This window comes from Rhinolophus ferrumequinum, chromosome 28 (assembly GCF_004115265.2).
Source record: "Rhinolophus ferrumequinum isolate MPI-CBG mRhiFer1 chromosome 28, mRhiFer1_v1.p, whole genome shotgun sequence".
Classification (NCBI taxonomy): Eukaryota; Metazoa; Chordata; class Mammalia; order Chiroptera; family Rhinolophidae; genus Rhinolophus; species Rhinolophus ferrumequinum.
In genome coordinates, this window is record NC_046311.1 from 14,961,809 (window position 1) to 14,983,213 (window position 21,405).

General features: G+C 49.3%; 1 long non-coding RNA gene, 16 other non-coding genes and 2 pseudogenes across 24 annotated transcripts; all 19 read left to right on the plus strand.

The window, feature by feature from the left end:
• The first annotated feature begins 543 nt into the window (after positions 1 to 543).
• Positions 544 to 21,387, plus strand: LOC117018758 (uncharacterized). Of its 8 annotated transcripts, XR_004422311.1 has the most exons (21): positions 544 to 1,449; positions 1,983 to 2,110; positions 2,631 to 2,761; positions 3,295 to 3,427; positions 3,958 to 4,090; positions 4,638 to 4,766; positions 4,900 to 5,190; positions 5,303 to 5,434; positions 5,962 to 6,090; positions 8,519 to 8,651; positions 9,174 to 9,306; positions 9,796 to 9,934; positions 12,288 to 12,416; positions 12,548 to 12,744; positions 12,922 to 13,041; positions 13,551 to 13,683; positions 16,027 to 16,163; positions 16,686 to 16,817; positions 17,335 to 17,459; positions 19,519 to 19,649; positions 21,314 to 21,387. It is a non-coding gene; the product is annotated as an uncharacterized LOC117018758 (long non-coding RNA). The 8 variants fall into 8 exon arrangements; XR_004422309.1 differs by lacking the exon at positions 12,548 to 12,744 and having other exon boundaries at positions 554 to 1,449; positions 4,900 to 5,130; XR_004422307.1 differs by lacking the exon at positions 12,548 to 12,744 and having other exon boundaries at positions 556 to 1,449.
• On the plus strand, positions 1,688 to 1,780 carry LOC117019010 (small nucleolar RNA SNORD116). The gene has a single exon (XR_004422399.1). It is a non-coding gene; the product is annotated as a small nucleolar RNA SNORD116 (small nucleolar RNA).
• Positions 2,337 to 2,429, plus strand: LOC117019011 (small nucleolar RNA SNORD116). Its single transcript, XR_004422400.1, has one exon. It is a non-coding gene; the product is annotated as a small nucleolar RNA SNORD116 (small nucleolar RNA).
• On the plus strand, positions 3,003 to 3,095 carry LOC117019004 (small nucleolar RNA SNORD116). Its single transcript, XR_004422393.1, has one exon. It is a non-coding gene; the product is annotated as a small nucleolar RNA SNORD116 (small nucleolar RNA).
• LOC117019005 (small nucleolar RNA SNORD116) lies at positions 3,664 to 3,756 on the plus strand. Its single transcript, XR_004422394.1, has one exon. It is a non-coding gene; the product is annotated as a small nucleolar RNA SNORD116 (small nucleolar RNA).
• On the plus strand, positions 4,341 to 4,433 carry LOC117019006 (small nucleolar RNA SNORD116). Its single transcript, XR_004422395.1, has one exon. It is a non-coding gene; the product is annotated as a small nucleolar RNA SNORD116 (small nucleolar RNA).
• Positions 5,008 to 5,100, plus strand: LOC117019022 (small nucleolar RNA SNORD116). Its single transcript, XR_004422410.1, has one exon. It is a non-coding gene; the product is annotated as a small nucleolar RNA SNORD116 (small nucleolar RNA).
• Positions 5,677 to 5,769, plus strand: LOC117019020 (small nucleolar RNA SNORD116). The gene has a single exon (XR_004422408.1). It is a non-coding gene; the product is annotated as a small nucleolar RNA SNORD116 (small nucleolar RNA).
• Positions 6,319 to 6,411, plus strand: LOC117019012 (small nucleolar RNA SNORD116). Its single transcript, XR_004422401.1, has one exon. It is a non-coding gene; the product is annotated as a small nucleolar RNA SNORD116 (small nucleolar RNA).
• LOC117019013 (small nucleolar RNA SNORD116) lies at positions 8,878 to 8,970 on the plus strand. Its single transcript, XR_004422402.1, has one exon. It is a non-coding gene; the product is annotated as a small nucleolar RNA SNORD116 (small nucleolar RNA).
• On the plus strand, positions 9,507 to 9,599 carry LOC117019014 (small nucleolar RNA SNORD116). The gene has a single exon (XR_004422403.1). It is a non-coding gene; the product is annotated as a small nucleolar RNA SNORD116 (small nucleolar RNA).
• On the plus strand, positions 10,175 to 10,267 carry LOC117019017 (small nucleolar RNA SNORD116). The gene has a single exon (XR_004422405.1). It is a non-coding gene; the product is annotated as a small nucleolar RNA SNORD116 (small nucleolar RNA).
• Positions 12,656 to 12,748, plus strand: LOC117019015 (small nucleolar RNA SNORD116). The gene has a single exon (XR_004422404.1). It is a non-coding gene; the product is annotated as a small nucleolar RNA SNORD116 (small nucleolar RNA).
• On the plus strand, positions 13,266 to 13,358 carry LOC117019007 (small nucleolar RNA SNORD116). Its single transcript, XR_004422396.1, has one exon. It is a non-coding gene; the product is annotated as a small nucleolar RNA SNORD116 (small nucleolar RNA).
• LOC117019003 (small nucleolar RNA SNORD116) lies at positions 13,920 to 14,013 on the plus strand. The gene has a single exon (XR_004422392.1). It is a non-coding gene; the product is annotated as a small nucleolar RNA SNORD116 (small nucleolar RNA).
• Positions 16,403 to 16,495, plus strand: LOC117019008 (small nucleolar RNA SNORD116). Its single transcript, XR_004422397.1, has one exon. It is a non-coding gene; the product is annotated as a small nucleolar RNA SNORD116 (small nucleolar RNA).
• Positions 17,055 to 17,147, plus strand: LOC117019021 (small nucleolar RNA SNORD116). Its single transcript, XR_004422409.1, has one exon. It is a non-coding gene; the product is annotated as a small nucleolar RNA SNORD116 (small nucleolar RNA).
• Positions 17,684 to 17,768, plus strand: LOC117019025 (uncharacterized; annotated as a pseudogene).
• Positions 19,875 to 19,956, plus strand: LOC117019023 (uncharacterized; annotated as a pseudogene).
• Positions 21,388 to 21,405: the final 18 nt, after the last annotated feature.

Consider the following 21,405-nt stretch of genomic DNA (forward strand, 5'->3'; position numbering starts at 1 on the left):
TGCAAACATCACGTACATGTCAGCAGTTCACAGCCTTCTGTCAGGTGGTGGTCCCTTCCCAGGTGTCCTTCTGTGGCTATGAATCTTAAGATCTGCTTTGCATGGCCGGTCGTTCCTGGTTCACCTTCCTTCAGGGAACATTCTCTTTGACCCTTTGCTGTGCTAAGGCCGGTGATTTTAAGGTCAATGTGTAATACGTGTCCCAGAAGTTCTGATTATCCTGGCACAGGTGTCTAACAGGTTCTCCTGATGCTTCCAATTGATCCATGGAAACCTGTGGGTCGGGTAGAGCCCGGGAGGCCTGGAGTTTCAGGCGCACACCTGGGACTGATGAGTTTCTTGGCAAAGAACCATGTCTTGTTATGCGGTAGATGAGATTTGTAGTCTTGTTCTTGCTTGGTGAACGGAATGTTTGAGCTTTGTGAAGTCATTTGTGGTGTTCCCTGCCAAGGGCATGCCAGTTTTTATCCTAAGATGGGGACTCGTGTACAATCAAATCTTTGATGGCTGTGCTTTCTGACGCTTCCTGCACCTTCCATGGGAGCAAGTGATTGGGGCTACTTTCCCAGGTCCTTGCCCTACAGGAATGACGACGCTTCTTAGGTCAAGGCGGCTGAGTGTTAGAATGTTTCCACGGATGTCGAGGCCTAGAACCTTCCAGGGTTCGGACACGCCCGAACCGGTGAGAGGAGTGTGTCCTAATTTCTGTCGGGTTCTACCCTGGGTCATTGGGGTGACAAGGATCCATTCCTGTCTGCTCACCTGCTGGACGGTCAGACACGGTTCGCTCTAACTCTTGAATTTCTTGGCCTGGACTCCTTTGGCCACTGGAGCTTAATACAGATAAAATGGCCAGTGTGTCATTGATGCCACCTATGTGCAGTGTTCCAAGGGTCGCTGGTGTCATCAAGTCAGTGGACCTGTGACAGCTTGAAGTCACCGGTGTCCAAGTTGACATGACATCCAGGACGAGGGCGTATGTAGAATGGGTGTCATTATCCAGAAGGAGAACCTGTGAAAGAAGGAGTCTGTAGACTATTGTAGAGAGCTCTTGAGTCCAAGATGGCCCTGTTGTCCTTTGTGGGAAGCACAGTGACACATTAGGGACCTGGACCAAGGCAAGTCGTCTATGTAGGAGCACACGACATACAGCGGCATGCCCACCTACCCTCATGCTTTCACTCCCTCCTGCAGTCACACCTAAGGGATAGAGGGACATGGAGGAGATGCAAGACTGACCTGTGAAAGGATGGTGTGGAACTTGTGAACGGAGGACCAGAGCACATTTCTGACATGTGTCTGTGACTTGTCCGCCTTGCCCAGGTGGAGTGGCCCTGCAAGGCTCACCAGGGGCCAGACAGGCGACCTTCCCCTTCTTTTGATGAGCAGAGGTGCCGGGGAAACCTGAGGAAAGTGTCACCCTGGAGTGCCCATGGATCACTCTGGAAGGTAAGCATTCCTCTGTCCCAAGCTCTGACATCATCCTTAGGGTCACTGACCTGCTACAGGGAGCCTGTCACTATCCCCAGTGCCACGTGGTGTTCTGCCCCAAGAGTGTACTGGCTTTACTTTCGTCCACTGGCTTGGATGTGGATCCCCCCAGCCTCTAAGGACTCTGAGGTCATTGGGTCACCCCGAGACCCACCCAGCCGGCCCTGCTCACAGCCCTGCGTCCCAGCACGTGCTCGGATCGATGATGACTCCCTCATATGCATTCCTTGGAAAAGCTGAACAAAATGAGTGAGAACTCCCACCGTCGTTCTCATCGAATCTGAGGTCCAGCACGTTGACTGTTCAGGGAAGGAGGGGAGAGGGACAGCCGCCCCTTGGTCACACTCATGCTGGTATTGCACATTCTTCAGGGAAAGAAGTGTTACAATATTTTCCAAGGTTTCTGTCACTGGAAGATTTTACATGATCTTCTTAACTGAGGATCTGGGGATATTTCTCTAATGAGTATGTGCTTTCTTTCTACTTCTCAGGTCAAGTGCATTGCAAGCTTCTCTCTGGCCCAGAGCAGAGGCGCTTTCTGTCCTTGGATGACCGGAAGTTCCCAGAAGTCCCAGAGTGTGGACCTGAGTGAGCACCAGGTCTGGGATCACATAGGAAGGTAAGGCTTCCTGTGGTCTGAGTGTAGCCATCGTCTTCCCTGTTGCATGGAGCAGATAGAGGTGGCTTGTTTGGGTGTCTTGAATGGCTCATGAGTTCTAATCTGAGACCTCACTCAGTGGGATGGATGTGGATCCTCCCAGCCCCTGAGGACTCTGAGGTCATTAGGTCACCCAGCGACCCTCCCATCCGGCCCTGCTCACAGCCCTGCGTCCCAGCACGTGCTCGGATCGATGATGACTCCCTCATATGCATTCCTTGGAAAAGCTGAACAAAATGAGTGAGAACTCCCACCGTCGTTCTCATCGAATCTGAGGTCCAGCATGTTTACTATCGCAGGGAAGGAGGGGAGAGAGACAACTTCCTTTGGTCACACTCGTGCTGCACCGCCCATCCTCAGCAATAGAAGTGTGTGACATTCAGAAGCAAAGCTTACTGTACGGGAAAGGTTGACTTACTTCTTTTTATGAGGACATGGGGCTGTTTCTCCAACTAGCCTGTGGTTTTTCCCCACTTCTTAGGTAAATGCATTTCAGCCATCTTTGTCAGCCAGGAGTTGAAGTCCTTTCCTTACTTGAATGACTGTCAGTTCCCAGGGTCCCAGAAGAAGTGTGTGCCTGAGTGAGCACCGTGCCGGGGGTCAGGTATGAAGGTAAGGCTTCCTGTAGTCTGAGTGCCGCCATCCGGTTCTGGTTTCCATGGAGCTAATAGAGGGGGCTCGTCTGGGTATCCTGAATGGCACACGAGTTCCTATCTAAGAGCAAAATGCCTATTCCTCTCACTAAGTGGCTTGGATGTGGATCCTCCCGGCCTCTGAGGACTCTGAGGTCATTGGGTCACCCAGAAACTGCCCAGCCGGCCCTGCTCACAGCCATGTGTCCCACAATGTGCTCGGATCGATGATGACTCCCTCATATGCATTCCTTGGAAAAGCTGAACAAAATGAGTGAGAACTCCTACCGTCGTTCTCATCGAATCTGAGGTCCAGCACGTTGACTCCCCCAGGGAAGGAGGAGTGAGGAACAGCTTACCTTTTGTCACACTCCTGCTAGCACCACACCTTACTCATGAACAGAAGTGTGTGACAGGTTCAAGGCTGCCCTGGGAAACAGTGGCATGGGTCTTGTAACCTGGGTATGTGGGTATGTTTGTGACATGTGTCTGTGGTTTGTCCACTGTGCCCAGGTTGAATGGCCATGCACGGCTCAGCAGGCGTCACAGAGAGCCATCCTTGTCCTTTCCTTTGAGGACCAGAGGTGCACCAGAGTCCTGAGGAGAGTGTCGCCCTGTGTGTGAACCATGCCCATCCAGCAGCGAGGTAAGCATTCCTCTGTCCTAAGCTTGCCATTTTATTTTGGATCATAGACCTGCTAGAGGCAGCCTGTCACGTGTCCCCAGTGGCACGCAGGATTTTGCTCCAAGAGTGGACTGGCTCTTCTCACCCACTGGCTTGGATGTGATCCTCCCGGCCTCTGAGGACTCTGAGGTCATTGGGCCACCACGTGACCCTCCCAGCTGTCCCTGCTCACTGGTCCTACATCCCAGCACGTGCTCGGATCGATGATGACTCCCTCATATGCATTCCTTGGAAAAGCTGAACAAAATGAGTGAGAACTCCTACCGTCGTTCTCATCGAATCTGAGGTCCAGCACGTTGACTCCCCGAGGGAAGTAGAGAGAGACAGGTTCCCCTTGGTGCCACTCATGCTAGCATTACTCATTCTTCATGGACAGAAGTGTGTTACAATTTTTGCAAGGACTCTGCCACTGAAAAGTTTGACATGATCTTGTTACCTGAGGACCTGGGGGTATTTCTCTAACGAGCATGTAATTTCTCTCCACTTCTCAGGTCAAGTGCATTTCTAGCTTCTTCATCAGCCAAGAGCAGAAGACCTTTCCCTCCTTGGCTGACTGGAAGTTCCCGGGAGTCCCAGAAGAAGTGTGTCCCTGAATGAGCACAGTTCCTGGGATCACTTAGGAAGGTAAGGTTTCCTTTGCTCCATGAGGTGCTATGAGCTCCTGGATTCCATGGAGCTGATAGAGGGGGCTCATTTGCTTGTCTTCAATGCTACGCGGGTTCCCTTTCGCGAGCAGAATGACTGTCCCTCTTATTCAGTGGCTTGGATGTGGATCCTCCCTTGGATGTGGCCTCTGAGGACTCTGAGGTCATTGGGTCACCCAGCGACCCTCCCATCCGGCCCTGCTCACAGCCCTGTATCCCAGCTCGTGCTCGGATCGATGATGACTCCCTCATATGCATTCCTTGGAAAAGCTGAACAAAATGAGTGAGAACTCCTACCGTCGTTCTCATCGAATCTGAGGTCCGGCACATTTACTGTTCAGGGAAGGAGGGGAAAGGGACAGCTTCCCCTTGGTCACACTCATCCTGGCATTACCCGTTTTTTAGGGAAAGAAGTGTGTTACAATATTTTGCAAGGCTTATGCCAGTTGAAGGTTTGATATGATCTTGTTAACTGAGGACCTAGGGATATGTCTCTAAAGAGCATGTGCTTTCTCTCCACTTCTCAGGTCCAGTGCATTGCAAGCTCTTCTCTAGCCAAGAGCAGAGGCTATTTCTGTCCTTGGATGACCGGAAGTTTCCAGATGTCCCAGAAGTGTGTCCCTGAGTGAGCACCAGGTCTGGGATCACATAGGAAGGTAAGGCTTCCTGTGGTCTGAGTGCAGCCACCGTCTTCCCTGTTCCATGGAGCAGATAGAGGAGGCTCGTTTGGATGTCCTGAATGGCTTGTGGGTTCCCCTCCAAGGCCTGATATCTGTCCCTCTTGTTCAGTGACTTGGATGTGGATCCCCCCAGTCACTGAGGACTCTGAGGTCATTGGGTCACCCAGCAACCCGCCCAGCTGGCCTTTCTCACAGCCCTGCGTCCCAGCACGTGCTCGGATCGATGATGACTCCCTCATATGCATTCCTTGGAAAATCTGAACAAAATGAGTGAGAACTCCCACCGTCGTTCTCATCGAATCTAAGCTCCAGCATGTTGACTCCCCCAGGGAAGAAGGGGGTGAGGGACAACTTCCTTTGGTCACACTCATGCCTGTACCCCCCATCCTCAGCAATAGAGGTGTGTGACATACAGATGCAAAATTTACTGCATGAGGAAGGTGGACTTGTTTCTTGTTATAAGTACCTGGGACATTTCTCCAACAATCCTGTGATTTCTCTCCCCTTCTCAGATCAAGTGTAATTTAATATTGTTCGTCAGCCAAGAGTCGAAGACCTTTCCTTATTTGAATGACCGTCAGTTTCCTGAGTCCCAGAAGAAGTGTGTGCCTGAGTGAGCACCGTGCCGGGTGTCAGGTATGAAGGTAAGCCTTCCTGTAGTCTGAGTGCCGCCATCCGGTTCTGGTTTCCATGGAGCTGATAGAGGGGGCTCGTCTGGGTGTCCTGAATGGCACACGAGTTCCTATCTAAGAGCGAAAAGCCCATTCCTCTCACTCAGTGGCTTGGATGTGGATCCTCCCGGCCTCTGAGGACTCTGAGGTCATTGGGTCACCCAGCAACCTGCCCAGCCGGCCTTGCTCACAGCCCTGCGTCCCAGCACGTGCTGAGATCGATGATGACTCCCTCATATGCATTCCTTGGAAAAGCTGAACAAAATGAGTGAGAACTCCTACCGTCTTTCTCATCGAATCTGAGGTCCAGCACGTTGACTCCCCGAGGGAAGGAGTGTCCCCTTGGTCACACTCATGCTGGCATAGCCTATTCTTCGGGGAAAGAAGTGTTTTACAATATTTTGCAAGGCTTCTGCCCCAGAGAAGTTTGACATGATCTTGTTACCTGAGAACCTGGGGATATTTCTCTAACGAGCATGTGCTTTCTCTCCACTTCTCAGGTCAAGTGCATTGCAAGCTTCCTCTCTGACCAAGAGCAGAGGCCGTTTTTGTCCTTGGATGACCGGAAATTCCCAGAAGTCCCAGAATTGTGGCCCTCAGTGTGCACCGATCTGGGATCACATAGGAAGGTAAGGCTTCCTGTGGTCTGAGTGCAGCCACCATCTTCCCTGTTCCATGGAGCATATAGAGGAGGCTCGTTTGGGTGTCTTGAATGGCTCATGAGTTCTAATCCGAGACCTGATAACTGTCCCTCTCACTCAATGGGTTGGATGTGGATCCCCCAGTCACTGAGGACTCTGAGGTCATTGGGTCACCCAGCCGGCCCTGCTCACAGCCCTGCGTCCCAGCACGTGCTCGGATCGATGATGACTCCCTCATATGCATTCCTTGGAAAAGCTGAACAAAATGAGTGAGAACTCCCACCGTCGTTCTCATCGAATCTGAGGTCCAGCACGTTGACTCCCCCAGGGAAGGAGGGACGAGGGCAGCTTCCCCTTCATCGCTCGTGCCAGCACCACCCAGGGTGTCCCCACTGGAGAACCCCCGGCTTACTGCAGCATTTTATTGCATTAGTGGGTGTCTGTGATCGATGGTGTTTGGTGAATGGCCAGTCTTCTTATCGCCTAGCACCCATACCAGTCCTAAGAGTCGTAGAGAATGCCCTTGGCACAGGCCCACTGGGCCCATGGCATGGAGAGGTCCTGACCAGGTGTTTGCTTCAGATGTAGCTCTTGGACTCCGTGTGTGGAGATGAGGGGAAGAAGCTTCTGTGCTTTGATTGGTGCCCGAGGCCTGAGGAGGTGGTAGCAATCTGTGCCTTTGACTCTGTGATGTATTTGGAGCCCATTGTGGATTGGGGACAGGGACAGTGGGATGAGGAGGCTGCGGTGCTGTGTTGGCAGCACCTCTATGTCAATGACACGCAATCCACATGCCAGGTGGGCACCACGCACTGCCCTGGATGTCGCTCTGACATCAAGATGTATGGTGGCTGATGTCTGGACAGGAAGGGAAGGTCATGGGGGACAGGTAGTGGTGTGTTTCCATGGCTTCCATGGGATGTGTTGTCCAGTTGTGTTCCTAATGACGTCATCGTCTCGTATTCAGGGGTCCCTCAGGTCCTTGACAGGGCGTATGGTTGGTGCCTACCAGAGAAAGCCTCCACGTTCTTGAGTATTACACTGCGCTTTCTGAGCTTCGTTCACTTTACACTTTCAATCCTGAGTCATTACTGTCACTGTTTCTTTTTCTAGTACCTTTGAAGAGGTCCACTGGGCCATCCCTAACCTAACCATCCCTGATTTGAATGGTTTGGCCCGCATTTCTTTTACCTGATGGTTGGGGATCCCCACATCAACGTGTTGTTACCCAGGAGGTAACACACACAGGTATCTGCTATTTCCATCAGTGGGGTTGAGAATTACCAGTGGAAAGCAGTTCGTGGGTGTGGCAGAGACAGCGCGAGATGCCCAGTGCACACCAGGGACAGATTTGTACCTTGGGAAATGTGAATAGGCCCTTGTTCAGAAGATGTGTCATGTATCGTTTTATACGTCTTGCTGCTATCTTTGTGGAAACAGGGCTGGGCCTGCCCAAGGACGTGGTTGATTTTCCTGTGTTGAGGGCATGGTCATCATTGAAACCAATCGCGTTGCCATAATTAATGTTGAAATCTTTATGGCTGTTCTACTTGATGCCCATGTGTCCCCAGGTGGTCAGAGCTTTTAAGACTACTTTTTTGGGAACTTGGTTTCCTGGCACCAGGATGCTACATTCAACAAGGCGTCCTGAGTATTTGAACATTTTCTCACATGTCAGAGCCCTGAATTCCACAGGTTGGGAATATGTCAGGTCTCTGGATGTGAATGTGGCCTGGTTTCTATTGGGTTTCTTTCTGAGTCATGGTGGGTGAAGACCTCGAGTACCCCTCTCATGTCCTTTCGTCCCTCTGAGGGCATTTGTCTAAGTTTGCACAAAGTGGTGCCTGGTCTGTAGTCGCTTTGTCCCTGGAGACTTCAACGGGCTCCGTGTAGCCACTGTGCTAATGGCGCCACCCTTAATGTGTGTGGTTTTGTCCTTTAAGTGGTTGCTGTGTTTCCATTAACTGCAGTTCACTTGTGACAGTTTGCAGGGACAACATGTCCAGGTTGACTTGACATCCATGGTCATTAAGAGACTGTATGTAGACTTGGTGTGCTGTTTTTGTGCAGAAGGAATGACTCTGAGAGCGGGAGTCCTTGGCCTATTTTAGCAGCCCCATGGGGTTGAGGTTTCCATTTTCTCGGTTCGTTGAAGAAACGGGTCTTCCTTTGATGGGAGGCAGGGACATGTGGAATAGGATTTGGGCACAGGGTTAGCTGTGTCAGTTGAGGAGGCACTGCCTGTGAACACGTGCATACATATTTGCAAACCCAGCCACACACGTGGTATCACACCTTCATTCATACCTGATGGACAATTAGATGTAACGCTTACATCACTGGAAAGTTTGATCTTGTTACCTGAGGACCAAGGTATGTTGCTCCAAAAAGCATGTGATTTCTTCCCACTTCTCAGGTCCAGTGCATTGAAAGCTTCTTTGTCAGCCAAGAACAGAAGGAATTTCTCTCCTTGGGTGACCGTCAGTTCCCGGGAGTCCCAGAAGAAGTGTGTCCCTGAGTGAGCACCGTGCCTGGTGTCACATAGGAAGGTAAGGCTTCCTATGGTCTGAGAGCAGCCATCAGCTTCTGGTTTCTATGGAGCTGATAGAGGTAGCTTGTTTGGATGTCCTGATTGGCTCTCGGTTCTACTCCAAGACCTCTTGCTCAATGGCTTCGGTGTGAATTCCCCAGTCACTGAGGACTCTGAGGTCATTGGGTCACCCAGCGACCCTCCCATCCGGCCCTGCTCACAGCCCTGCATCCCAGCACGTGCTCGGATCGATGATGACTCCCTCATATGCATTCCTTGGAAAAGCTGAACAAAATGAGTGAGAACTCCCACCGTCGTTCTCATCGAATCTGAGGTCCAGCACGTTGACTCCCCCAGGGATGGTCGGGGAGAGGGACAGCTTCCCTTGGGTCACACACATGTCAATTCCACCCATTACTCAGGGACAAAGTATGGGACAATGAGATGTAAGGCTTCCTCCATGGGAAAGGTTGACTTGATTTTTGTTGTGAGGGCCTGGATATGATTCTCAAACATGCATGTGATTTGCCCCCTTTCTCAGGTCAAGTGCATTGCAAGGCACTTTGTCGGCCAAGAACAGAAGACCTTTCCATCCCTGGATGACTGGAAGTTCCCTGGAGTCCCAGAGGAAGCGTGGCCCTGAGTGAGCACCGAGCCTGGGATCACTTAGGAAGGTAAGGCTTCCTGTGGTCTGAGTGCCGCCATCGGCTTCTCGTTTTCTCTTCGCTGTTACAGGGATCTCGTTTGGGTGTTCTGCATGGGTTATGGGTTCCATTCCAAGACCTGATAACATTTCCTCAGCTCAATGGCTTGGATGTGGATCCTCCCGACCTCTGAGGACTCTGAGGTCATTGGGTCATCCCAGCACGTGCTCGGATCGATGATGACTCCCTCATATGCATTCCTTGGAAAAGCTGAACAAAATGAGTGAGAACTCCCACCGTCGTTCTCATCGAATCTGAGGTCCGGCACATTGACTCCCACAGGGCAGAAGGGGGTGAAGGACAGGTTCCCCTTGGTCACACTTAACTAGCACCACATAGTCCTAAGCGACAGAGTATATGACAGTCAGATGCCAGGCGTTCTCTACACGAAAGGTTGACTTGTTTCTTGTTATGAGGACCTTGGGATATTTCTCTAACGAGCATGTAATTTCTCTCCAGTTAGAAGTCAAGTGCATTGCAAGCTTCTTTGTTGACTAAGAGCAGAAGCCCTTTCTCTCCTTGGATGACTGGAAGTTCCCGGGAGTCCCAGAAAAAGTGTGTCCCTGAGTGAGCGCCGGGCCTGGGATCACATAGGAAGGTAAGGCTTCCTGTGGTCTAAGTGTAGCCATCAGCTTCTGGTTTCCAAGGAGCTGCTAGAGGGGGCTCGTTTGGATGTCCTGAATGGCTCGTGGGTTCCCCTCCAAGACCTGATGACTGTTCCTCTGCTCAGTGGCTTGGATGTTGATGCTCTAGGTTGCTGAGGTTTCTTAGATCATTGGGTCACCCTGTGACCCACCCAGCCGGCCCTTCTCACAGCCCTGCGTCCCAGCACGTGCTCGGATCGATGATGACTCCCTTATATGCATTCCTTGGAAAAGCTGAACAAAATGAGTGAGAACTCCCACCGTCGTTCTCATCGAATCTGAGGTCCGGCACGTGTAGTGGCTCAGGGACAGGAAGATGAGGGAAAGATTCCCCTTGGTCACACACTTGCAAACATCACGTACATGTCAGCAGTTCACAGCCTTCTGTCAGGTGGTGGTCCCTTCCCAGCTGTCTTTCTGTGTCTATGAATCTTAGGATCTGCTTTGCATGCCGGTCGTTCCTGGTTTGATGGCCGCTAACCTTTTAGTCCTGGGACTCGGAGAACATTGTGGTGCCTGGGCCCAGGCAGCTCCCGGCGAGGATCTGTGTTGGCCAGGTTCCCTCTCCTGCTGTAGCCCCGGATGGTCTGTGCTCCAATACCGAGTGCAAAGCTTCCATGGCTTCTATTAGAGCCCAGGCCCTTCAGGGAACGACTTTGGATCTTGCCTCTTGATTAGAGAGGAATTTGAGTTCCCCGAGGTGTTCACAGCCCAGGGCAGATGATTAGGCCACGGTGCTGCTGATGGAAGCTCCATCTGTATCACAGTTGCCCAGTCCACACACATGGCTGCCGTACAGGACTGTGCGAGGTCCCACGTGATGAATGGCTGACACTGGTGGCCAGGACAGGAAGAGAAGGTTCCTGAGAGGACAGGTCAGAATGTGATTCCATGGGCTTCCAAGGGACGTCCTGGTGGTCAGCGGCACCTGGGTATTTCCATGGCCCTGATGGGGCTGCCCGTGGGTGCCCAGGCCTGGTGTGTGGCGCTGTGGAGGACGAATGTCGTTACTTGGTGGCGTCTCCATTTCAGAGTAGTGACGCTCAGTGATTCTGTATTTAGCACTTTGAGTAGAACCAATGGCCCATGACAGCCAGCCTGCTGTCCAGCCCTGGTTCACCTTCCTTCAGGAAACATTCTCTTTGACTCTTTGCTGTGTTAAGGCCGGTGATTTTAAGGTCAATGTGTAATACGTGTCCCAGAAGTTCTGATTATCCTGGCACAGGTGTCTAACAGGTTCTCCTGATGCTTCCAAGTGATCCATGGAAACCTGTGGGTCGGGTAGAGCCCGGGAGGCCTGGAGTTTCAGGCGCACACCTGGGACTGATGAGTTTCTTGGCCAAGAACCATGTCTTGTTATGCGGTAGATGAGTTTATTTGTAGTCTTGCTCTTGCTTGGTGAACGGAATGTTTGAGCTTTGTGAAGTCATTTGTGGTGTTCCCTGCCAAGGGCATGCCAGTTTTTATCCTAAGATGGGGACTCGTGTACAATCAAATCTTTCATGGCTGTGCTTTCTGACGCTTCCTGCACCTTCCATGGGAGCAGTGATTGGGGCTACTTTCCCAGGTCCTTGCCCTACAGGAATGACGATGCTTCTTAGGTCAAGGCGGCTGAGTGTTAGAATGTTTCCACGGATGTCGAGGCCTAGAACCTTCCAGGGTTCGGAAACGCCCGAACCAGGGAGAGGAGTGTGTCCTAATTTCTGTCGGGTTCTACCCTGGGTCATTGGGGTGACAAGGATCCATTCCTGTCTGCTCACCTGCTGGACAGTCAGACACGGTTCGCTCTAACTCTTGAATTCCTTTGGCCTGGACTCCTTTGGCCACTGGAGCTTAAGATAGATAAAGTGGCCAGTGTGTCATTGGTGCCACCTATGTGTGGTGTTCCAAGGGTCACTGGTGTCATCAAGTCAGTGGACCTGTGACAGCTTGAAGTGACCCGTGTTCAAGTTGACATGACATCCAGGATGAGGGCGTATGTAGAATGGGTGTCATTATCCAGAAGGAGAACCTGTGAAAGAAGGAGTCTGTAGACTATTGTAGAGGCCTCTTGAGTCCAAGATGGCCCTGTTTTCCTTTGTGGGAAGCACAGTGACACATTAGGGACCTAGACCAAGGCAAGTCATCTATGTAGGAGCACACTACATACAGCGGCATGCCGACCTACCCTCATGCTGTCACTCCCGCCTGCATAGAGGGACATGGAGGAGATGCAAGACTGACTTGGGAAAGGATGGTGTGGAACTTGTGAACGGAGGACCAGGGCACATTTCTGATATGTGTCTGTGACTTGTCCGCCTTGCCCAGATGGAGTGGCCCTACAAGGCTCACCAGGGGCCAGAGAGAGGCGACATTCCCTTTTCATACTGGAGGTACCGGGAAGCCCTGAGGAAAATGTCACCGTGGAGTGCCTATGCCCATGGATCACTCAGGAAGGTAAGCAGTCCTCTGTCCCAAGCTCTGCCATCATCCTTAGGGTCAATGACCTGCCAGAGGCAGCCTGTCACTGTCCCCAGTGGCACCTGGGGTTCTGCCCCAAGAGTGGACTGGCTGTCCTTCTCACTCAGCGGCTTGGATGTGGATCCTCCCAGCCTCTGAGGACTCTGAGGTCATTGGGTCACCCAGAGACCAGCCCATCCGGCCCTGCTCACAGCCCTGCGTCCCAGCACGTGCTCGGATCGATGATGACTCCCTCATATGCATTCCTTGGAAAAGCTGAACAAAATGAGTGAGAACTCCCACCGTCGTTCTCATCGAATCTGAGGTCCGGCACGTTGACTGTTCAGGGAAGGAGAGGAGAGGGACGGCTTCCCCTTGGTCACTCTCATGCCAGCACCATTCAGATACGAAGCTTACTGCATGGGAAAGGTTGACTTATTTCTAGTAGTTTGGTCCTGAGTACGATTTTCATATGTGCATGTTATTTCTCTCCACTTCGCAGGTCAAGTGCATTGCAAGGATTTTGGTAGGTGAAGAAGAGAACACTTTTCTTCCTGGAAATTCATGGGAGTGCAAGAAGAAGGTGGCCCTTCATGCTGCGTGCCTGGGATCACTTAGGAAGGTAAGTCTGCGTGTGCTCTGAGTGCTGCCATCGGCTTCTTGTTTCTATGGAGCTTCTAGAGATGGCTTGTCTTGAATGGCTCACGGGTTCTCCTCCAAGACCTGATAACTGTCCCTCTCACTGAGTGGGTTGGATGTGGATCCTCCCAGCCCCTGAGGACTCTGAGGTCATTGTCCCTGCTCACAGCTGTCCCTGCTCACAGCCCTGCGTCCCAGCACGTGCTCGGATCGATGATGACTCCCTCATATGCATTCCTTGGAAAAGCTGAACAAAATGAGTGAGAATTCCTACCGTCGTTCTCATCGAATCTGAGGTCCGGCACGTTGACTCCCCCAGGGAAGGAGGAGTGAGGGACAGCTTACCTTTTGTCACACTCCTGCTAGCACCCCACCTTACTCATGAACAGAAGTGTGTGACAGGTTCAAGGCTGCCCCGGGAAACTGTGGCAAGGGTCTTGTAACCTGAGGATCTGGGTATGTTTGTGACATGTGTCTGTGGTTTGTGCCCAGGTTGAATGGCCATGCACGGCTCAGCAGGCGTCACAGAGAGCCGTCCTTGTCCTTTCCTTTGAGGACCAGAAGTGCACCAGAGTCCTGAGGAGAGTGTCGCCCTGTGTGTGAACCATGCCCATCCAGCAGAGAGGTAAGCATTCCTCTGTCCTAAGCTTGCCATTTTATTTCGGATCATAGACCTGCTAGAGGCAGCCTGTCACGTGTCCCCAGGGGCACGCAGGATTTTGCTCCAAGAGTGGACTGGCTCTTCTCACCCACTGGCTTGGATGTGATCCTCCCGGCCTCTGAGGACTCTGAGGTCATTGGGCTACCACGTGACCCTCCCAGCTGTCCCTGCTCACTGGTCCTACATCCCAGCACGTGCTCGGATCGATGATGACTCCCTCATATGCATTCCTTGGAAAAGCTGAACAAAATGAGTGAGAACTCCTTACCGTCGTTCTCATCGAATCTGAGGTCCAGCATGTTGACTCCCCCAGGGAAGGAGGGGTGAGGGACAGCTTCCCCTTGGTCACACTCACGCCAGCACCACCCAGGGCATCAGCACTGGAGAGCCCCCTGATACTGTCAGTATTGTTATTGCATTAGGGGTGTCTGGCTGAATGGCCAGGCCTATTGTTAGGTCGACTAGCACATAACAATCTCAGTTTGTGGTTATGTCATGGGTCCTGTGAACACATGGATATGTCTGGGCCATGTTTTTCATTCGGACATACCCCAAGAGATCTGATTCTGGGAGCCAATGATTAGAACCTTGCATGGTTTCTGATTAGAATCACAGGCCAGGCACGTAGTGAACCCATTCTTGGTTTTGGTCTTTTTGAGGAAATGTGACTACAGTTGAGTAAGGGGCAGGGACAGAGGGTGAGTGCTGTGGTGCTTGATTTGGCACCTCATCTGTTTCAACTGCTCCCATATGACCCCTGCAAGGTGGCCAACCATTGACTGTAGTGAGGACCTAACTCTGAATGAAGATGCTGTGCTGGCTCATTGCCAGGGCAAGGGCGGAGCTTGAGGGACGGGACAGGTTGTAGTGTGATTCCTGTGACCTTCCAGTGCAGTTTGTCCTGTAGTGTTTTAACACAGGCCATTGCCTTACAGCCATGTCTTCCGTTCTTGGTGGGGTTGCCAGGTGGTACCTCTCAGGGAAGGCCGCAGGGTCTGTGAGAATGACATGTGGTAACTGACCTTTGTTCACTTGGAGTCTACGTGCAAGGTAGTCGCACTTTGTAGTTGTTTCCTAGCGTGTTGAAAAGGTTCGTGCTCCCAAGACCGCCAGCTGAGGAGCACTGCTTCAGATTTCTTAGGTAAACATTCTCCTTGACCCTTACGTGTGTGCTCGGTGCTTCCAAGGTCAAAGAGTTACTATAGGAGAGGTTTATTCTCTGGGTTCTGGCAGCTCACATTTTCCTCAGAGGTGCTTGGATTTATTACTGGAAGGGTTTGGACTTGGCAGGGACTTTTAGTGCTGTGATCCCAGGGGAACTTCCATGGAGAGGTATCTATCTACCTTGGAAACCCTCCACATTTCCTTGCGTGTGAGATGTGTTCTCTTGACATTCTTCCTTTTGTGTTTGTGGATGACGTATTGGTCTGTTCACACAAAGTGGAAGTCCTTTCTGTCTGTCTTTCTGATGTCCACCACCATCCAAGTGGGCATAGCTTTCCGGGCTCCCTGGTGGAGACTCCATGCCAACCTGTTGACGATGCCACTTTGGGCGAGGAAGCCACGTGCCTGAACATTTTCTCAGAGGTCAGGGCCTTGAATGTCACTGGCTTGGAAATGCCTGGTTCCTGGATGCAAATGGGCCCCATATTCCATCGAGTGTTACCTTTATCCTGGGAGGTGATCCACCATTTTCTCTCAGTTTACCTAGTTAGCATAAGCAGTCCCCTGCCCTGACTCATTTGGCAAGTGAGGATTAAGGTGGACATTGCTGCCCTGGAGCCAGTGTCCCAGTGGAGCCAACCTTTATGTTGGGGATTTCATTGTTCAGTTGGTTGCAAATTTTCCATCACATGTGCAATTCAGCTGTGACAACTTGCAGGGACAGAGTGCGCAGATGGACGTCACATTCTCAGGCAGGGAGATAGTTATGTCCCCTGGCCATGTTCTTGTCCAGAAGGAGAGGCTGTGAGAGACGACGGTCATGGACTGTCTCAGAGCCTGTAGCATCCTTGTTCACATCCTGTTTGGAGGCTGTGCTCTTCCGCCATTGGGAGGCGGGGAATGAAGTTAGGGTTTGAGCAGAAGGCCTGCTCGTTCAGGACCTGCCGCCCCACACAGACACACATACACATTCCTGCACAACCTCCTACCCTCATGCCATCACACATGCCTGCAGTCACTGGTAAGGGATAGAGGGACATGGAAGACATGCACTCTGACCCAGGGGAGGTTGGCATGGCTCTTGTTACCTGAGGACCTGGGGCCGTTTCTAACATGTGTCTGTGACTTGTCCACATTGACCAGGTGGAGTGGCCATGCATGGTTCACCGGGGACCACAGAGAGGCCACCTTCCTCTTTCCTGTGAGGAGCTGGGACGCATGGGATTTCTGAGAGACGTGTGGACGTGGGTGTGCACTGTGCCTGTGGATGACTCAGGAAGGTAAGCATTCTTCTGTCCCAAGCTGTGCCATCATCCTTAGGAAAATTGACCTGCTAGAGGCAGCCTGTCACTGTTACCCGTAGCACATGGGGTTCTGCTCCAAGAGTGGACTTGCTGTTCCTCTTGCTCAATGGCTTGGATGTGGATCCTCCCAGCCCCTGAGGACTCTGAGGTCATTGGGTCACCCTGTGACCCGCCCAGCCGGCCCTGCTCACAGCCCTGCGTCCCAGTACGTGCTTGGATCGATGATGACTCCCTCATATGCATTCCTTGGAAAAGCTGAACAAAATGAGTGAGAACTCTCACCGTCGTTCTCATCGAATCTGAGGTCCAGCACGTTGACTCCCAGGGAAGGTGGGGAGAGGGACAGCTTCCCCTTGGTCACACTCATGCCAGCACCACACAGTCCTCAGCGACAGATTGTGTGACCGTGGGATGCATGGGAAAGTTTGAGTTGATTCGCTTTATGTGGGTTTGGGGACGTTTCTTTAAAAAGCATTTGGTTTCTCCCCCCATTCTCAGGTCAAGTGCCTGGCAAGGTTCTTCCTCAGCCAAGAACAGAAGGACTTTCTCTCCTCGGATGACCGGGAGTTCTCAGGAGTCCCAGAAGAAGTGTGGTCCTGTGTGTGAACATGCTTAGGATCACATAGGAAGGTAAGGCTTCCTGTGGTCTGAGTGCAGCCGTCAGCTTCCACTTTCCATGGAGCTGCTAGAGGGGGCTCATGGGTGTGTCCTGAATGGCTCATGAGTTCTCCTCGAGGAACAACTGTTCCCGCTGCTCAGTGGCTTGGATGGTAATGCCCCAGACCACAGAGGACTCTGAGGTCATTGGGACACCCCGTGACCTGCCCAGCCGGCCTTTCTCACAGCCCTGTGTCCCAGCACGTGCTCGGATCGATGATGAGTCCCTCATATGCATTCCTTGGAAAAGCTGAACAAAATGAGTGAGAACTCCCACCGTCGTTCTCATCGAATCTGAGGTCCAGCACGTTGACTCCCCCAGGGGCCGCTTCCCCTTCTTCACACTCGTGCCAGCACCAGCTATTCCTTGGGACAGAGTGAGACAATAAGATGCAAGGCTTCCTCCAGGGAAAGGTCGCCATGGTAGTTTTAACCCGAGGACTTGGGGACCTTTCTCAAATGTGCATGTGTTTTTTTGTGTACTTCTCAGGTAGAACTCCAGTGAACAAATTCCAGGAGGCATGTTCTCCAATATCTGTGGAACTCCCAGATGTGAGTGTACCCTCGAGTCACGTGGTGTGGCGTCCGTGGGATGTTGCTGGAGCCCTTGTGTTGGTAAGCGGCACTTCTTTGCAAAACCAGCAGGTGTTTCTCCGTGTGCGGACCTGTATCTTCTTGGCTCCCTCATGGCACGCTGAGCTCCATTACCGGACGGCGTTGGCTTCCGCCTGCCCTGTGGCTTGGCTGTGGATAACCTAATGTGCTGACATGCCTGAGCTCATTGCCTGTTCCTGACTGGGGCCTGCAGCTTTCCACAGCCAGTGTCTGAATATGTGCTGGGATGGATGATGATTCCCAGATATGCTCTCCTTGAAAATCTGAACTAAATGTATGAGGTTTCCCCACCACCTTTTTAAATTGTCAAGTGGTTAAATGTACAAGTTTTGGTTTTCAAGGTAGATTTCACTGACTAATGTTTTTCAGCCAGTTTCATATATAATTAAAGGGAGATACAATTGTAATGAGTGATGGCAAGGGGGACCTTAGGGGAATCTTTGACACCAGTGTTTGTAGAAATGGCTTTCCAGATTCATCTCTTTTAAGTAATGAGTATAATGTTGTTGTCATTACGTTGTGGTTAATGCCTTGTAACTGCTTAATCGTAACAGTCAATGAGGAAAATTTTCTTTGTCAGCTTCCTAACTTCCATGCCTTGGAGGTTGGAAATGATATTGAAATTGCCTGAAGTTCTTTCCACTGCACATTGGAAGTTGATTTTGTCACTTGTACAAATTTCCTTCCCTGGGAATGATCAGAAAACGTATTTCCAGAGGTAACATTACAATTAATTATAAATTTATTTTTCATGAATCATTTTTACCTTTTTTTAAATTAAAGTTTATTAGGGTGACATTGGTTAGTAAAGTTACATAGATTTCAGGTGTACAATTCTGTAATCCGTCATCTATATCTCACACTGTGTGCTCACCACCCAGAGTCAGTTCTCCTTCCATCACCATGTATTGGATCCTTTTTAACCTCTTCTATCACCCCCCTCAACCCTTACCTTCGGTCACCACTAAACTGTTGTCTGTGTGTATGAGTTTTTGTTTCTTCATTTGTTTGTCTTGTTCCTTTGTTTACAGTTTTATATCGCACATATCAATTAAATCATATGGTTCTCAACTTTTTCTGTCTGACTTATTTTGCTTAGCATAATAATCTCAAGATCCATCCATGTTGTCGCAAATGGCAGTATTTCATCTTTTCTTATGGCAGAATAGTATTCCACAGTGTATATATACTACATCTTTATCCAATCATCTATCGAAGGATACTTTGGCTGTTTCCATGTCTTGGCCACTATAAATAAATCTGCAGTGAACATTGGAGCACATATATCTTTGTTTTTATTAGTTTCAAGTGTACAAAACAATGCACTAGTTAGACATTTTACCCCTCACGAAGTGATAACCCTTCTCCCCCAATCTATTGCCCCTCTGACATCGTATATATCTATTACATTTCCATTGAGTCTATTTCCTATGCTGTACTCCATATCCCGTGACTATATATATATATTAAATTATAGTTGACATACAATATTATTCAGCTTCAGCTGTACAGGGTAGTGTCAAGCATCTACACCGTCCATGCAGTGGTCTCCCTAATAAGACATGTGCCCATCTGACACCCTCCAAAATCTTGACAACATTATCGATTATATTCCCCAAACTGTCTTTCATGTCCCCATGGCAATATTGTAGTTACCAATTTGCGGAGCACATATATCTTTACAGATACATGTTTTCAGATTTTTTGGGTAGATAGCTAGGAGATGGATTGCTGGGTCTTATGGTGACTCTGTTCTTAATATTTTGAGGAGGTTATTCATTTTTAAGTAATCAATAATGCAGTAGGTTTTGCAAAAGCTGTATAAATCCAAGCAATGGGAGGTATTGATAATGTGGTGAGTCACCTGAGGCTTCTGTCTCATTTATTTCTAAGAATTTTGCACTTCTGTTTTTTTGAGTAATAATATTGGAATGATCATGGAATAGTAAATTAGTATATTTTATGTGCAAGTTCATGATGAATGATCCAGTGTTTTCCATGGTTGACAAATGGACAGGTATAGTTCTCATGTTTCTGTATGTTTACTCCATTTCCCCAGGTTGGTGTAAACCAAGACATATCAAAAAAAAAAAAATAATAATTCCTTCCTTATGAGATGTGACAAGAAGAAAGGTCTTGGGAGTAATTCTACTGTCTCATCCTCAGGAGTCAGCAGGAATTCTAACACCAGTAAGCATTTTGTCCTGAAGATCCTGACACTCATCTTAGCACATTGTAACACTCTTGACAGTGAGACTCTGGCTGTGCTAGTCAACCATGGGGTGTATCACTGACTCTAACCACTGGTCTTCATGATTAACTAATGTGGCTTAGTGTGTCCTGGGGTGATGGAATCCTGAGTGCTCAGTGTCTGCCACATATCTCAGGATCAGGGTCCCTTTCACAAATGTGCCTGGATCGATGATGACTTCAAAAATAGATGTCATTGGAAACTGAACAAAATGAGTAACAGAATCACTTCTGTGAGCTGAGGTCCCACTTGGGACCCCACTAGGCAAAAATGTGAGAGGGGGTCAGTGTTGCCTAACACCAACAGGGATCATTGAATGTTCTGATGGCACACATTGTGGCCAATGGACTGTACAGAGTCTAGTATAAACATCCAATCTAGGAAGGACACAGCAACTCTTTGAGCACTTGGCTGGCAGCTTCCATACACTCATAGTAACCAGACTCTGGGGAACCAGCACATGAGTGCAGAAAACAGTGACAAATGGGTATGCTTGAGCCACTCGCACATTTTTCAGTTGCCAGTATCTTCAAAATAGAAGTCTATTGAGGTCATTTAGATGGTCAAAGCAAAAGATATGAGCGGTCAAAGCAAAAGAGTGTTTAATGATATATCTCTTAAGTAAAAGAAACATGGTATTTATAGAGTAGTTTCTATCTGCCAAAATGTCTTAAAGGACATTTTAATTGTCTTGCTGACCAAATAACAAAAACTGGAACACATTTTTCCCCATTACACCCACCACCCCCAGAAAAAAAATTTTCCTGTCACTCCGGGAAATTTTCTCCATATTTGATGATGGGTTAAATTAGATACTCCATGAAACACTTTTACCATGAAATGATTAAATTTCCAATACTTGGAATTTTATGTGGATATCGTTGGCTAATATTCATATCCCTTCAATGGGTATATGTGTTTAAAGAGAACTTATAATTTTAGTGAGAAATGGTGAGGGGGCCCTTTTGATCAACATCGAGACCGAACTCTTAGAAAAATTGATTTTCTGTACTACCCTTTTCCAAGGCACAAGCATACTTTTTCTAGTTATATAGACAGTCAAATGAATATCTATGGTTAATTCCTTATTACCTCTTGTTAATAAGCATTCAACTGAGAAGGTTTTGTTTCGCAACTTCCTTAATTTCCTCTGTACTTTGTAGAGTGGGAGTGATTTAGGTATTACATGGAATACTCACCACTGTAGGAAAAAAAGTGCCGATTTTGTCAGTTTTACCTCTTTCTTTTTCTGGGATGGAACAAACCAATGCACTCCAAAGGAAATAACCAATTTTAAATAAATTAACTGTTATGGCTTATTTTTATTATACTTTTCTGTAATTTTTGTAATTGGTTTTCCAAAGTATCTGTTAATCCAAACAGTGTGAGCTACTAATTATCTGGTGAGTCATCTAATATTTTGTCTTCTTTATTCCCAAGATTTTTGTGCTTTCTCCCTTTAAATAACTTCAGAAACATGCTAGTCAAGTAATATGTGTGTATTTGGTATGGAAGTACATAATAAACCCTCCTGTCTTGTGCACCTTTGACAAATGGACATGGATATATCTCATCTTTCCATATATTTACTCTATTTCCACAGATTTACATGGACCACTAACTGGGTTTCATATGAGAGAGCTTATTCCTTCTTCTTGAAAGGTGACATGAAGGAAAGTATTGGAAGCCATATTG